Source organism: Orbicella faveolata, unplaced genomic scaffold, assembly GCF_042242905.1.
Source record: "Orbicella faveolata isolate gen_17 unplaced genomic scaffold, um_ofav_v1 contig_13, whole genome shotgun sequence".
Taxonomy (NCBI): domain Eukaryota; kingdom Metazoa; phylum Cnidaria; class Anthozoa; order Scleractinia; family Merulinidae; genus Orbicella; species Orbicella faveolata.
Window position 1 is genome coordinate 4719606 of NW_028301540.1, and position 17410 is coordinate 4737015.

The 17410-nt window shown below is 41.9% G+C and overlaps 2 pseudogenes across 1 annotated transcript; one reads left to right on the plus strand and one right to left on the minus strand.

Annotated features, from left to right (window-relative positions):
- The first annotated feature begins 11404 nt into the window (after nucleotides 1–11404).
- LOC149114708 (uncharacterized) lies at nucleotides 11405–13511 on the plus strand (annotated as a pseudogene). The gene is made up of 3 exons (XR_016205876.1): nucleotides 11405–11918; nucleotides 12157–12472; nucleotides 12987–13511. The product of XR_016205876.1 is annotated as an uncharacterized LOC149114708 (transcript).
- A 2862-nt stretch (nucleotides 13512–16373) lies between these two features.
- On the minus strand, nucleotides 16374–17410 carry LOC149114709 (uncharacterized; annotated as a pseudogene).

Genomic DNA, 17410 nt, shown 5'->3' on the forward strand with positions numbered 1-17410 from the left:
TATGTAACCGACTGTACATACAGAGTTGTGATTACAACAAATAGCATAAAAAAACTGTGCAGCTATATTTATAGAAAACTAATATTTACGAATTTTTCAGCCCGATACAAACCGTACTGAGCTGACTGTTAATAAAAATAAGCCTTCTGTTTAACAGGACTACCACGACATCGATGTCGGCAAGGAAATTTAATTATGTATACTATCACAAATTACGAAATTAAATGGCTTTTTAGGTACCGCTATTAAGTCAAAAGGATTCAGTACAAAGGCTTGTCATGACCGATTTGGACCATAAAAGGACGAATCTCCGATATGGCACATTCTACTTCGATATCGACCAGTCAGTGTAAAACGCAGACTGCAGACTGGAAACCGGAGGTAAAATGAAGACTGAGGGTAAAATGCAGACTGCAGACTACAGACTTTTTAAGTATATATCGACGGTGTTATCTGTGTCATTTTCATTATCGACTTCCAACCGGAAGGCTAACCGCAATGTTCCGGTTAGCCTGTTTATGGTTAGCTCTGAGTGATGGAAACGGTAGCACAACTCAGTTAAGAAGTCGACAGTCTGCATTTTACCCCTGGGCCCGGTTGTTCAAAGCTCGATTAAGCTAACCCAGGATTAACAAGAATTTTGATTTCACTTTTGTAACTTTTCGGTCATGTTTTCTGTTTTTAATGTTTGTCCTTCAGTTTTGCGCTCGACTAAGCTCAAACTACACTAAACGTGAGCAGTAAAAAACATTTTTATACAAGAAAAATCAATACTTCGGTTAACTTTTAATCCTGAGTTAGCGTTAACCGGCTTTTGAACAACCCGACCCTGGTCTGCAGTCTGCATTTTCACCCTCAGTCTGCATTTTACCGCCGTCCACAGTCTGCAGTCTGCAGTCTGCCGTCCACAGTCCTCATTTTACACTGACCGGATATTGACTGTTCCATCCGCAACTGACCTTCTCTTCGCGATTATCTTGATACCATGATAACTGAAACACCTTTTTAAACTTACCACCCTACTGTGCAGCCCCTAAGATTCGGGTAACGGTTCTTGATTACCTCGAGAAGGTCTTCATAACTATTGTTTTCCGCAATAAGAAAACGGAGAACAAAGACCTCATCAAGGATGTGGTTTCCAGGTCTATTGTTAGCGACGCTGATTCCCGTTTCGTAAACGGTCGATGCCATTTTTAACGGTCGATGCCATCATTGGCAACCAAGCCTTTCAGAATGGACGATGCCATATCTGCCTTAGTATAGGCCTGGACAAGGTAGAAACTGGTTTTAATTTGTTGATTGAGTAAAACGCACTCGTCAAATGCTTGATTGTTCATATTCATAGTGGTGTGCTTGCGGTTAGCTTTTATTTGATGGTTGGGGCAACTCCATCATTAATATTTAAGAAAGTCGCGTTTTATTATTAAATTTTGCAGAGATTTGGCGGATCAACCTGGTAGTGTAGCAGTAGAAGAGGGATGTTAGGAAACAGAGGTTTCGGGTTCGGTACTGGTTGGTTACTTACAAATTTTCTTTTTCCTTTAATTTCTTCGAGAAAAATTCGTTGATAGTTAAAAAATTTCTAAGTGTCGCGAAATTGGCATCGACCGTTTACGAAACGGACAACTGCGTTAGCGACAAGAAGTGCTAAGATTCTTCCGGTCCAGGGAACATACCAAAGTGACAAAACAAAGAAACAAAAAACACAGATCAAAGTTCAAATTCCGTTTCTCAGTATCTTATAAAAACGAAAGACGAAAAAAATGAAATGACAATTAGAATTGTGTTGTCCAAAGTTGTGGGAAAACGAAAAACGAAATTAGAAGTTGGAATTCCACTTTCAATGTAGTAGGAAAACGGAAAACGAAAATGGAATCTCGAATTTCCTTTTCTGATGGCGTGGGTAAACGAAAAACGAAACTGGAAGTTGGAATTCCGTTTTCCCACATCGTGGGAAAACGATTGGCACTATGGTACACGCATTGTATGTTGTTCATTTTTCAAAAAAATTTTCAAAGGCACGAAGTCTCTTGCTCTTTTGCTTTTATCCTCTCCGACATACACTCTTTCTTTTTGCGTTCGACAGAACGCAATTCTAATAGCGTAATGCTGAAAAATTCGAGATGTGTGAATCTATCTGCGCACACCAATTTGGCCTCCCAAAAATTTCTTCAGGGGCGAATGACGTCATGTCCATGTTCGTCCATGTGCTTTCTTTCGAGTGTTGCGCAATATTGCGGACTTGCGGGTGTCGAGGAAGCCTATTGTGGACTGTATCAGATACTGAAGTTGTTTATTTAAAGTTCGAAGTCAGTGTTAATGGCATTTAAAAACCTTGTAGACTTGTCTTCGCGAAATGTGCACGACTTTTCGAGGTAGCTTATTGAAGACTGTAGCGGATAAGCTGTTTATTTAAAGCTTCATTTGGGTTTAATGGCATTTAAAAACCTTGCAGACATGTCTTCACGAAATGTGTACGACTTTTCGTACGAACAGAAAGCTGTAGCTTGGCTATATGTTGTGTACTATCTTCTCTTCGACCAAAACCAACGCTGCTTTCTGCTGAATAAATCAAAGGAGGAATGAGTTTCACTTCGCTGGCCTAGATTTGTGTCCACAAACTATGTAACATCAACCCAACGAAAGTGTTTACATAGGAAAAGAGTTCAACTTCCACAGGGTTGCTTTGGTACACCAACATGTCCTCCGTTTCATTGTTTCGGAAGTGAAAATTGTGTTGTAATCTGTTTCGTAACAATATTTCCCAGTAGCTTCGCGGCACGGTGTGGAGACCTCGTGGTCGACCATGTGATGTTCTTCTATTACCCGCTTGATTAAACTGTTGTGTTGCTAATCGTATCTGCCTGTTTTATGGTCCAATAATACACCAAAAATGCCCTGTAGCTGTTACTCCAAAGCCAAGGCAATTGAAAGTCGTGTTCGTAAGGAAAATAATTGCCCTAGTTTTGGTACTAAAAGCACGTAGTATCGCCTACCGACGGAACAAACATAGTTGGTGTCGATTTACACAGTCAGTATAGAACACGCACTGGGGACTGCGGACTGCGGACTGCGGACCGCGGACCGCGGACCGCGGACTGCGGACCGTGGACTGCGGACTGCGGACTGCGGACCGCGGACCGCGGACTGCGGACTGCGGACTGCGGACTGCGGACTGCGGACTGCGGACTGCGGACTGCGGACTGCGGACTGCGGACTGCGGACTGCGGACTGCGGACTGCGGACTGCGGACTGCGGACTGCGGACTGCGGACTGCGGACTGCGGACTGCGGACTGCGGACTGCGGACTGCGGACTGCGGACTGCGGACTGCGGACTGCGGACTGCGGACTGCGGACTGCGGACTGCGGACTGCGGACTGCGGACTGCGGACTGCGGACTGCGGACTGCGGACTGCGGACTGCGGACTGCGGACTGCGGACTGCGGACTGCGGACTGCGGACTGCGGACTGCGGACTGCGGACTGCGGACTGCGGACTGCGGACTGCGGACTGCGGACTGCGGACTGCGGACTGCGGACTGCGGACTGCGGACTGCGGACTGCGGACTGCGGACTGCGGACTGCGGACTGCGGACTGCGGACTGCGGACTGCGGACTGCGGACTGCGGACTGCGGACTGCGGACTGCGGACTGCGGACTGCGGACTGCGGACTACCGACTGGGTATATAAAACACAACCCTCTCGTATACACCTGTTTTGCGATCAATTCATTTGTTTTTGCTTCCGCTGAAGGGAGACCAATTTCACGCCTATCTAACAGCTCAGGCACAAAATGCTGTCCCCAGAATTTTTTTTTTCAACATACCAAGTCTGTTTTGCAATCAATTCATTTGATTCCGCCCCTGCTGAAGGGAGACCAATTTCACGCCTACCTAACAGCTCAGGCACAAAATGCTGTCCCCAGAATTTTTTTTTTTAACATACCAAGCCTGTTTTGCAATCAATTCATTTGATTCCGCCCTTGCTGAAGGGAGACCAATTTCACGCTTACCTAACAGCTCAGGCACAAAATACTGTCCCCAGAATTTTTTTTAACATACCAAGCCTGTTTTGCGATCTATTCATTTGATTCCGCCCCTGCTGAAGGGAGATTAATTTTACGCCTATCTAACAGTTCAGGCACAAAATGCTGTCCCCAGAATTTTTTTTTTAACATACCAAGCCTGTTTTGCAATCAATTCATTTGATTCCGCGCCTGCTGAAGGGAGACCAATTTCACGCCTACCTAACAGCTCAGGCACAAAATGCTGTCCCCAGAATTTTTTTTTAACATACCAAGCCTGTTTTGCAACTGAATTCATTTGATTCCGCCCCTGCTGAAGGGAGACCAATTTCACGCCTATCTAACAGCTCAGGCACAAAATGCTGTCCCCAGAATTTTTTTAACATACCAAGCCTGTTTTGCGATCTATTCATTTGATTCCGCCCCTGCTGAAGGGAGACTAATTTCACGCCTACCTAACAGCTCAGGCACAAAATGCTGTCCCCAGAATTTCTTTTTTTTAACATACCAAGCCTGTTTTGCAATCAATTCATTTGATTCCGCGCCTGCTGAAGGGAGACCAATTTCACGCCTACCTAACAGCTCAGGCACAAAATGCTGTCCCCAGAATTTTTTTTTACATACCAAGCCTGTTTTGCAATTAATTCATTTGATTCCGCCCTTGCTGAAGGGAGACCAATTTCACGCTTACCTAACAGCTCAGGCACAAAATGCTGTCCCCAGAATTTTTTTAACATACCAAGCCTGTTTTGCGATCTATTCATTTGATTCCGCGCCTGCTGAAGGGAGACCAATTTTACGCCTACCTAACAGCTCAGGCACAAAATGCTGTCCCCAGAATTTCTTTTTTTTTTAACATACTAAGCCTGTCTTGCAATCAATTCATTTGATTCCGCGCCTGCTGAAGGGAGACCAATTTCACGCCTATCTAACAGCTCAGGCACAAAATACTGTCCCCAGAATTTTTTTTAACATACCAAGCCTACCAAAACTCGAACGCATTCTTTAATCTACGACATTTTGTACGATTACTACTAGTTTATAGAACTATAATTGATAAGAATATCGAGGCTGAAATTTGCGAAATTTTGAGAATATTTTAAGAATAAATCCGCGTCTAAGGTTTTGGCAAAAATATAATTTTGTCCGTGGAAAATACAAAACAATTATATGTTTTTAACTAAACCGCATGAAATTCTTCCTTTCTCTAAACGGCAAAACTAGCCAAAAAGCAACACAAACAGCTCTAGCCGTATTTTCGACGCTACTAACATTTCTGCAAGAAGTTAAGTGCGTTATCAGGCTTTAACGCCTGCAAATTACATTCCAAAACAGAAATGTCATGCGCTAAGAATATTCACAAGAATTTTCTCAGCTTAAAATCGGCAGAAAATTAAGAATATTCAGCCTCGGTCGGATAAAAATTAGTCTTGTAAGAAAAAGTGTAATTCGGCCCAGGTCCGAAGAGAACGATCCTTAGCTTCTAGTAGAATCTGACTTGAAATCCACGAGTTCAGTTTGATAAAGTACGAAGCCGAGTTCGAAGGTATTTAGAAGTGAAGCCTCACGAATCTTATGCAGTAAAGTAAGAGTTCTGAATTTGGAAGTGTTTATCTCAAACCGACTAAATTTAGTATTCCCAGAAAGCGATCTCATGCTGAAGAAAAATAAAAATGTCACTGTCTTTTTCTCACTTTCATTCACTTTTATGGGGAATGCGTTAATGATATGAAGGTAACTTTCAGTTATGTATTGCTATGTTTACTCCCTAGTGAATGTAATCAATATCATCATGATATTGTGAAAACAGTGTTTTGGCCTGGGAAAGCACTTTTCTAAAACGTAGGGAAACTCCGCTCTGGCTTCAGGGAGGCCGGATTCTGTTGCAGGAGATAAAATCTTCGGAGAGAAATGGAACAGACAGGATTTGGCTCCAACAACAGCGTTTAAATCCAAGAATACGTCACCAAAACATAACCCAAGACGGGATAGTGTCAGCCTGTGGCATGAGCTTTACTCGAGTGCATCCTAAAAGATACTTTGACGGCTAAAAATGGTGTTGTTTTGTCCTGACTACCCCCAGTGACACCAGAGTCCTTGATTTACACCCCTAAACGAGACGACGAGCATTACCGACCTCTTCATATGGGAGTTTCTCCCTTTCCCGCGAACAATTCACAAAACGTCTCTAGACAAATGATGTAATTTTTCGTTTACTGCTCCTAAATCGTTACGTTATTGGCTGCTAATGAACTCATCGTTGTTCTAGACTATTTCACCATAGGAAAGTCAGTTATTCTGCTCGTAAATATTAAGAAGGAATCCACCTGAAGTTCGAGTAAAAAATGGACAAAAACTTTGTACCAAGATTATTTACACTGTATTACAAACTTAAATGCGACTGTTTCAAATATATTCCCAAAAGAAATCATTTCTATCAACACCAAATATCGAAAACAAATTTTGAAATTTATACAAAACACTTGAAAGTAGTGGTGAAATGAAATTGATGATGAAATTTTACCTGTGTTTGCAAAAAGGACAGTAATATACTTAAAATTATTCTGGTACAAGGTTTTTGTCTATTAAAAACTGAAATTGTTCGGTCTCGGTGCCACAAACAAAATAAAGAAGAAGGTGAAAAGGTGTCAAACAAAACGCAACAAAATTATTTGAAAAAGCATACAGTCACGGGTGAAATACGAGAGCTTTCGAGTATGATTAGATGAATAAATGTTCTTTCCACTAGATCTCTTCTACTGGAAAGATTCGGTTCAAACTAACGACAGGTTCTTGACATGCAATTGCATTGAAAATGAAGTCATCCAGCTCTGTTGAAAACATAAGAGTACGGGCACTTTCGGACTTGGCGGGGCGGTGACCTTCTTGCCCGAAAAATTATCGCAATGCCTGAATGCGTGATTGTTGAAATCGCACTCAAATTGCATGAAAAACAAAAACGTTCACAATTTCTATATCTAATGAAATTGCTATAATTCCAAAAATATTTATATTCAAAGCTTGCATAATCAATCAGTCAATCATACACTATCAACAGTCTCAATCTGAATAAAATCTAAAACTTATTTAATTAAAAGGAAAAGTTCTAAAAAAGTAACTAACTAGAAACTTTATTTACGAGTTTTGGAAATCACGTCAGCAGCATTATTTTGTAATGTTTTCTCTCAAGTGTCGTTGCCGGAATCATGACCTTTTTTGCCCGAAAAATCACATAATTTCCGTGGCTGGGGGTGGGGCTTCAGCACCCCTCGCCCCTCCCGCCCAGCTCGTACGCCTATGGTTGAAAGATATACCGGCTAACTGGGTTCGAATAAAAAATAGGTCCGCACTGCGTACTTGTGCGTGCGTAGCGTCCTTTTTGCTTTTTTGAATTTTACAGGTTAAGGAAATTAAACTGGGATGCTTATTGGAAACGAGCTTCTTTATCGGGATGGGGTGTTGTTCCTTCCCCTTCTTCCTCACCTTTTTTGCAACCCGATCCCTACCCCTTCCCCGTTAGTGTGTTTAGTCTGCCTTCGAGAGCCCGTTAGCACCGCTATTACCTCACTCTGTACCGTTGTCGCAGTGTTACGCCTCTTTTTGACGAGAAATATATTCAGTCGTGAAAGACCTTTAGAGGAAGGGAGCCTTTTTAAATCAATGCAGGTCTTTGGTTTATTATATGGGAAATAAAAATATCGTGCTACATAAAATCCCTGGGTCCCGATTTTATCCGAGTAGTTCTAAAAATAGCATGTAGTAACTATTAATGTGCTATAAATTAGGAGACGTTTTGAAGGAAGGGTGGACCCACAATGCTTATTTATTACCTGTTTTACCCATGAGAGCGTGAGATAAGAGAGACGGGATATTCACTGATTAAATTTGCAGGAGAAAGATCGAGTCTTACAAAGACAAATATGCATTTGACCTGGAAATTATCAGATGATATTGTTATAGTTTTGTGTTTTGATTGTCACGGTAGGTTTTTGAGTGAGACGTTGTTGATGTTGTTAGCTGTCTCTGTTTTCCTCTTTGTGTTGCACTAAAGTTGATAAGATCTTGTAAAGAAAACCGGATGCAGAAAACACGAACCTGGGAGACATGATCTGACCCTGCACTCAAACTTGTCAACTAAAACACTTTTCAAAAGCAAACTTTTTAACCTCATTTTAAAACACGATGACATTTGTGCCATCACAAATGGAGTAATTTGAGAAATGTAATTAGAAAATAGTATTTTAGTTATTTGGAGTAGTATTCTTATCTTAAACTTTAATAATCCCTCCACAATATTTGTTTTGATATCCAATGTCTTGTGGCAAGTGTTTTACCTCGCAGTTATTCTGGAAGCCACTCGCAAGTAATTTTAGATAGTGTTTACGTTACGGTTTAGAGCGTTAACGTTTAGTTGGCGTGCGTGTCCATTTCATGCATGTTCTAATTCGCAGAAAATGACGGTCGGATCAGTGACAATCAAACCCTACCATCGAAAATTGTAGGGTTTAGATTTTCCTCCACATCATTTGTTTGCCATATAAGTAACGGAATATGAACATTGTGGCACATCATTTGTGTCAACCAAAGCATCACTTCATTCCAAATTTTGTATTGTGTAACAATTTGTTTCAATTTTGGCATGAGAATTCAGTAACGTCTTAGCTCCAAGAATTGTGGCAAATTTTCTACAATACGACATCGTTGTCCGTAATTGGCACCACGCCCATCGTATTCCAGAACTGATCCTTAAAACGCGATAAGGCATTCTTTGCATACACGAAATGGTTATGAAAGCCGATCCTTGACTGGTATTGTTCAACCGAGATTCGCATACTAACTTTTGATCTTGAAAAAGCAACAACACGATGACTGTTAACACTGTTCAAGTGTATTTCTAACAATGCAAGGACAACGCAAGTGCAAGGCAGTCTTTTTCAGTTTCTGAGAGTTTCTGACAATCTCTAAAGCTCTCTGACAATCCCTGACAATATGTCTCACTTTGAAGTGCTGCTTACATCAATCCGTTCAAGCCCATATAAATGTTGTCTAGCGAAATATTGGCTTGCGAAAGTACAATGACTCCTTTCGCTGTTTAGGGCAACCCGCGCCGAATATTCAGGCCGATATATTTTAGCTTGCGAAAGCGTACCAGCCCCTGTGCAAACTGCACTAACCACAAGCCAAGTTGACCGAGTCTCGATATGTTGGCTTGTGCGAGCAAAATAACCCCCGATATGGATACCTGGAGGAATGATGAAAGAAAGCTATCAATAAACAATAAAACTGCAATCAACATTTTCAAAGCCTACACGAAACTAGGAACCTGGATTTTCGATAAACGAAAACAGACATGCAATATCTCGACTGCGCATTTACAAAAACCTTCACGTTCAAAGTCATTAATTGGTTTAACACTCAGAATGGTTCAAACTTTAAACCAGATACAAAAGAAACGCTTTTCGCCACCTTTAAACACCCAACATACATGGAGTTAGTGAGAAAATTCAATTACACCCTCCTTTTCATGAAATTCTATGTGTATGTAAGTAAGCTAAACAACAGTTCACTTGTACTAACAGAATTTATTGCTAGAACAATTATAAATCCAAAGTTGAAAATTTGTAAATTAACACCGAAAAAGTACTCGTAACGCGACAATGCTCCTCACAAACTTTACAGACTAAGTTACTTTTAATTGCATTAAATCAAGATTAGAAATGGTTCCTTTGCTTTTTTTTTCATTTTGTAATTTTAAGTTTTCCTTTCCTTTTATTTTCTCTCTTTCTCTTTTTTTTATTTCTTATTTTTTTTTATCCTGTTTGATTTAGTTGTAGCTAACGTGTGTTGTCAAAATGAATGAATTACTTTATTTTATTCGTTTTCCTAATGTAAGTAAGTAACACCAGGTGTAAATAAGTAATGTACATTGTAGTATCGGATTAGCCATACCAGAGTACTTTGTTATTGTAATTTGTAATTTGTGATACGTGTAATTTGTTTAAGACGTGTTACTTTAAATAAATAAATAAAAAAAAAAAGAAAGAAAACAGACAAGCAATTAAGCGTAAGCTTAAAATGCGAAATCACGAAGGATACGAAGATAGATTTTCGATACATGCAAACACACAACGCACCGCATCTCAAAACAAGCTATAAAAGAAAAAAAACCTAACTTGGCAACTGAAAGTTGGGAAAATAAAAATGAGATATCTTAAAACGGATAAATGGTACACAAAAGCGAAGCTGCCAACACGAAGGAGGCAGGAAATCCACCCGCACAAGCCAACTAGCGACCAATCCTCTCGTCTATAGGATCTAAACTAGTGCCCAGCCGTCTTAGTATAATTCCGTTCGATCTGACGTGACTCTCGTAAACACACAAACTCTAGCTGCCAACTCGCACACACGACAAATCATGTTAATTCAAACGTCGCTTATGACGACACAAATATGACACGCAGTTTCGCGTCAAATAATCTTGAATCAATTCTGACATAAATAAATATAATGCTTTAGTTTGCGTTAAATTAATTTCAGTAATTTCAGTATTCGTTTAGCGATCTTTCAAAATGACAAATTCGAGATTGATGGACAGATCTGAAAAGAAATCAATATCCGGAATGCAATTACAACAAACCTCAAAAACAGGAAATGATATTGGATACATCTTACCTATGGCGGTAGAACTTAGTAAAGCCTCTTTGACGTTGATTTGTGTGGTTATCGTCTCCAGAAAGGTCGAATTGAGGTCAGTCCCTCATTAATAGCTTTGCAGAGCACCTTGGAACTCCCTTGAATTACAAGATATTTATTACCTGATCCTTTTAGCCTATAGACGGTGCTTTGTACTTGTATATGGCAGTGAAACTATCACCGGAATTGCCAACTACACTGGACAAATCTCCGCGGAAACAAGCACAGACGAATCGAACTCCTTGTTAGTTCAGTTACGCCAAGCTAAGGCTACCTTAGTTATGCGATCTAACACTGAATGTATCGAGTTACTTCCAAAAAAAATCCTAAGCTTTAAAGTTTACTGCCCGTGATTCCACGCAATTCCTACTAACTTTAACGTCACTGCCAAGACAATGTTTCTTTCATCGATCTGGGAAAATCATAGTGTAAAGTTTACAAACAAACGTTAGTTCCGCGTGCAACTTCTTCAGCGTTGTTTTCAAAGCGAAGCAATGAAGCTGTTTATAAAGTGGTTAAATGGAACTTTAATTATTCCAAATGTATTATTCGACAAGAAATAATCAGTGAATAATGTCTTTCATAAATAGAACTATTTCTTCCGCATTTTCGTAGGGATTAGATTTTATCAGCAACAAGGAAGAGAAATGTAATTTCTCTGGACAAAAACAGGATGTCTACTGACTGAGAATGTTAGGTCACGTAGTTGATCTTCAAAACTGCTTACGTCTCGACACGTCGTATCTTTACAGGACAATGAAGTGCTGATACCCAGGAGGAAGAGGCCTGCTAGTGCTAATCAATTGTCACGTGCTGTAGACCAATGAAGTCACCATAAACCTTACACGGCCAATCAGAAAATGAATACGAACGCTTTCCGATCAAGGTCGAAGTTGTAGTCACGTTCTCCTTTCAAGAGGACCTACTAGCTACAGTTTAAATGCTTGACCATCTTATTTCTGAGCCAACATCATTATACTTGTAGAGAAGCCAGACAGATTCAAAACTCAACGTTCAGAGACGCCATACGAGAAAAGAGCCATTACCAAGTCGTTCAAAATGAAGTTTATTATCGTGGCCGCTTTCATGGCAATTTATTTGGCGGTTGGCGTGTATTCAGCGCCCATTGCTTACAGCGTTTCCAATGATAAACTAACCTTGAACATTCCCATGAAGACGTTTGGGACGGTTTGTCTCAGGGTAAGAAAACTGATAGATAATTGATGTTCTCAATAATCATGTTTGAAAGGCAAGAGTACAATGTCTCCCTCAACTGTCAGGAACTTGTTCATTTCGTGAAAGCCAGTTATCAAGACATAAAAATAAAGAAATCTAGTACAATTTCAAGTCCGTTTTTTCTTCTTCGCTGCATCCCCAGCCTCTACTGAAAACGCTGCCTATGAAATAACTGCACATGATTCTGTTTTCACTCTCGAAGGTCACAGATATCCCATCATTAACAGTGGAGACACTATCGCTCTGCGGTTGGCCTTCACTTCTGGTGGCTACTCGAAGCAATGGTTGCACTGCCATAAATCTCACTGCGACAGGCATACCTGCCAAAGCAGAACTATCCTCACCTCCACGGGATGGTCCTCCTGCTCAACGCTAACGTTTACCATCACTGCCAAGGGAAAGACGGACAGAGAGCCAATCAACAGTGGTGATACAGTGTCACTCAGTTCCAACCAATATGGTAGCAGTTACCGACTGTATTGCAACGCGTCTTCCAACGCTCATTGTAGACTAGAATCGTAAGTACATAACCCACTAGTGATCAACAAGAAAGACCATAGCAAAAAACGGCAGTAGAAGTTCGCTAGTAATTTCAGATTGAAACCTTTAATGCTTTGTCTCTCGATCATGAGTGTTTTTTTTTACTATTTTGTTGTGACACGGTATAATTGCTTGTGTCGATCGGTTTTCAGAGAGCGCACAATATTTCAGGAGTGATTACTATTATTATACGAAACAGAGCTGTAGCTGAAAACTAAGCGATGAATCACTCCTGAAGTCTGGAATTATCTTATGTAATTAGAATAATACATACTTGGCATAGAAATAAACGGTAGGGCTTTTCACGAAAAAAAATAGTTTTTTGTTTTTAAAAAAGAGACAACATTTACAATGATTGTTAACAATACGTTAGAAAGGATAAAAATAGTAACAAACAATTACTGAGGGCTAAGGCTACATCGTTTATTTATATGTAGGAAATAAAATTATTTAAAATGTACTGGTATAGATTTTAGATCGGTTTGTTTGTAGAGTCACCAGTTCCATGGCAAGACATGACTGGCTGAGCTATTCGTACGTCACCTTTGAGATCTACTCCAAGAACGCTGATGATGGGACTCCTGTGCAATATGGTGACGTGGTGGGCCTCAAATACCCGTACAGTTCCAACAGTGCCTGGCTGACTCATTATAGTAACAGATTTTATCCTCGCAGCTGCAGTAGCGGCAGCAAAACATCATGTGCTGCTGAAAACACTCACACCGGTTTTAAGATCTTCAAGAAGTTGTCATAACTGAAGTTTTGAAGAGCTGAAGAACCAAAATCCTCAACCAAAGATTCAAGCAGAAACTGTAGAGTGGACTAGAGTTGTAAGGGTCTCTTTGTGCTATTATTAACGAAATAAAAGGCTTAAGTTAAACATCGGGAAAAATGCATTTAAATTGTTGTCAAGGGTTTGCTTTGTTTCCAATACAAGAGTTGAGGTTGATGTTTCTTGTGGATCAATGCTTAACAGCTGCACCATGAAAGCATTTCGCTGAGAATGATTAATACAAATCATATTTCAAAGTTGTCTCTGAGTTAAATTTCTTTCTTCGGCCATTGTTAAGTGACTCTTTTCATCATAAAAAAATGGAAATCATACACGGATATTGGTCGAAAAAAACACAAGTCTCAAGTGAAACTCGAACTCCCCCGGTAACTCGAACCGTCCTATTTCCCTTGGATTTGACCCCACTTTTCAGTCATTTTAACTCGGTTAACTCGAACTCGGATAACTAGAATTCACCGCTAACTCGAACTAAATTTCGTTTCCCTTGATAAAAATGTACCCCGATAACTCGAATTCTGGTTCATGTAAATCAATTACCATCACACACCACGATAGACACAAGGGAGAGACTGGCTGGGCAAACAAACAAATCTTTATTGATGTCGTTCCGCTAAGGGAAAGAGACCCATGGGTAGGGTGGGCTGGGTCTTTCTTAACGCTACTGACACGCGATTGCTGACAAGCTGACAAACCGCACGCTATATATTACAATGCGGATGACCGCTGACAGGGTTACCATAGTAATTACTGTATTTGATCCAAGTACCAAAACCCTCAATTACCATCACACACCACGATAGACACAAGGGAGAGACTGGCTGGGCAAACAAACAAATCTTTATTGATGTCGTTCCGCTAAGGAAAAGAGACCCCAAAGCCAGGAAAAGAAAGGTGGAGTCAATGTGTGTGTCGCAGTTTGGTGGTGATTGAATCGAGGATTTTGAACTTTTCGTCATTTGACATGGTTAGATACACTAAATAAGCATCGCTAAGCCAGTCGCCGTGCGACTTGATAAACTCGGTAGGAGCGCGATTATTGAAGGCGAACGAAGCACCCCCGCGACGAAAACTGTGGGACGAGTAACATGTTGGATCCAACCCTAAGCTGGAAACTGCTCTCTTAATGAAAGAGTTATAATGGTGTGCTAAAATCGGCTGGTACTGATTATTGATGTACACACCAAACAGGGGCGAAAATGGCTCTGCAGGGACGCGCTGAAGATAAGCACTTAAGGCTGAAACGGGACATAGCGGGGACCCGGGTATGAGTGGAAGCGGGATTTCGAGAATACGCTGATTAAATTGCAGGGTCTTCGTGCGGGTGACCGAGAGGAAGCACCACGAGCAGAAAATTTAACATTAGAGCGCCTTAGAAAAAGGGGACTGTGATGAGAAAGATCGCCGAGCGTGCGCGGAACCAAATTAGATATCCGTAAAAAGGAGAAAAAGGCAACGAGAAAAAACGCAGCCATGCAGGTATGGAAAACGTTGCCAGGGTCGAATTGGCGTGAGATTTGTAAAAGGATATCCACACTCATGGCGTGCTTGCGCGCGGTGAAATCGCCTAAAAGCCTTCTGACGGCCCGGTTTGCGAGACGTGTGTCGTAATCGCCTATAAAGGCGCAACTATAACCTAAAGGCTTATTGATATGCGAGAGAATGCTGAGGTAATTCCTAACCGACGAAAAAAAAAAAAAGACTTGAGTGACTGAGAGAGAAATGCGAGGTAGGCCAGGTATGTGGCCTTTGTAACAGGGAAAAAGGGAAATTTAAAATGAGAACAAAATAACTGAAAAGCGCGGAGATAAGTTCGCATTGTCCTCTTGGTTGAGTCTTGGAAGGCGAGCGTCAGGAGCTGAGACTGATATGACTGTAGCGCCAAGCAGTCGTCTGCCGAGAGAAAAAGAAACGAGAAAATGGCTTAAAGAATTGTAAAGTGAAAAACGCTGTCGCTGAGTGCTATCTCGCAGAAATCTTGCTCTGCCAGTACAGAAGAAACTCGAGTCGCGAATTCCGATCCTAAATGGAGTCGGCTTAGGGCATCCGCAAAGGAATTAGCGGAGCCCTCAACATAGCGTGCGCGTAAATTAATGTTGTTAATGGCTAAACATAGCCAGAGCTCCCGAAGACAGTTCTGCATGAAAAGGTCTTTGGATCGCTGATTGTTAATAGCGTGGACAGTGGCCTCATTGTCGACCAAGAGTTCCAAAGTGAGCCCTTGAAGTTTGCTATACCAGGTCTTCACGGCGACAACGACAGTTAGTAATTCCAGCTGATTGATGTGGAGACGCTGCTGCAAGATGTCGTCCGGAAACTTGCAGTGGAAAAATTCGCCGAAACAAACGGCTCCACAGCCGATAAGGCAAGCGTCCGTAGCAAAAAGGTGAGGATTGGAGACGACAATGTCAGTTGGAATTACTGAGACACCATTGAAATGTTGCAAGAAAAACAGCCACCATTGGAGATCAGGTCGAACGTCATCTGGGATTTTAGTTCGTGACTTACAAGTTAGTGGAGCGTGTTTTAAGGTGTTGATTAGGCGGCACATGAAAGCGCGTCCGGGGCGGACACACGAGGTCACGAAGGCCAACTGTCCGAGGAGCCGTTGCAAATCTTTCCTAGTGCAAGATGTTTTGGTAGACCACGACGAAAGCTCTTCTTGCAATCTTGTAGGCGAAACTGAGGGACGGTTAAAACCATACTGGCTGTGTTGATCTGCACGCCGAGACAAGTCATTTCACAACTTGGTGGGGTGTCCTTTTCGGGTGATGCTTGTAATCCTAGCTCAGAAAAAAGTCTGTTCATGCATGTGAAGGCATGGTGAGAGGAAGTGGGTTGTGCGGCGCCGTAAAAATCATCGATGTAAACGTCAGCCATAATGCCATGATTATTTAAAATAAAAGCCGCTGCTTTCGTTGTGCGCTGGCAGGCAATAGTAGCGGAGCGCAGACCAAAAGGTAAAGTCGTATGAAAATAAAATAAGCCATCAGTGCACATGCCAAGGAGATGATAATCAGCCGGATCCACAGGAATTTGGCGGTACGCCCGTTTGAGGTCTTTTTTGAAAACGTGGCAGCCGCGGCCGAGCTGGTTTACGAAACTGACGCGAACTGCATCGGCCAAAGAGACAGGAACGTTTTGTCATTCAGACGACTGTTTGGTGGTCTTCCCTCCAGTAGAAAGAGGGGGGATGGGGTATTTACGTTTCTTACAATGGAGCATTGGGTGTTCCGCACTGTCGCAAACACGGCAGCGGTGGTTTTCCTTGTCAATGGCTTGGGTAGCGTCGCAAGAACATTCCCCAGTGTAATTCCACGTCTCGCATGACTTGGTTTGCTTTGCTTTAGGTAGACGGTTGAAAGCTGAAGTAGGCGAGGTGGTACTCGGGGCTCTCAGATCTAAATGCGTAAAGAATGTTTGGGCACGCTCCCTTATTTTGTCGAAGTCGGACCATAACATACGCTTGCTTTGTACGGCATTATGTATGGACAAGTGAAAATTCCGGACACTGGCCCAGGTGTAAGTAGTCGCTTTGTCCATGAGCAACTGTAAATGGCTGAGCATGCTCGAACTGGAGAGCTCTGGCTGTGTTTTTAGGAACTCTAAATAACCACTAACGAACTCACTCATAGACAATTGATCGTACTCCAACGTACCTTTACTGGAGAAAACGTACTGGTTTGGTAAGGTGGAGGATGCCTTCTGGCGCGTGCGAAGTGTATCCAAAGTTGGAAAACTGGCGATAGCCGGATTCAAGGGTGTGGAGGCTGCAAGAACATTCGTGAGCGGAAGATCAGAGCTCGCGTGACCTGGAGTAAGCTGTTATTGGTTTGCATTCGGGGCCGTCAGTTTGGCCAATTCCAACTGTGTCTTGGTGATCTCGAGTTGTAGTTTAAGGTTGTCCTGCCGAGTACGCTCGAGTTCTATCTCGGAGGAGATTGCAGGCGGCGTGATTCCCTCACTGGTTTTCGCGCTCGCTGATTTTTTGGATTTTTTCTTCGGTCGTGCCCCTTGAGCTGGAGGAGGGTTAAGTTCTTGCTCTTCCATGAGACGAGTGAGATCATCAAAATTGTACTCGAAATCCTTAGCCATGGCCATCTTTTGGAGAGTTAGTCGCTGCGAA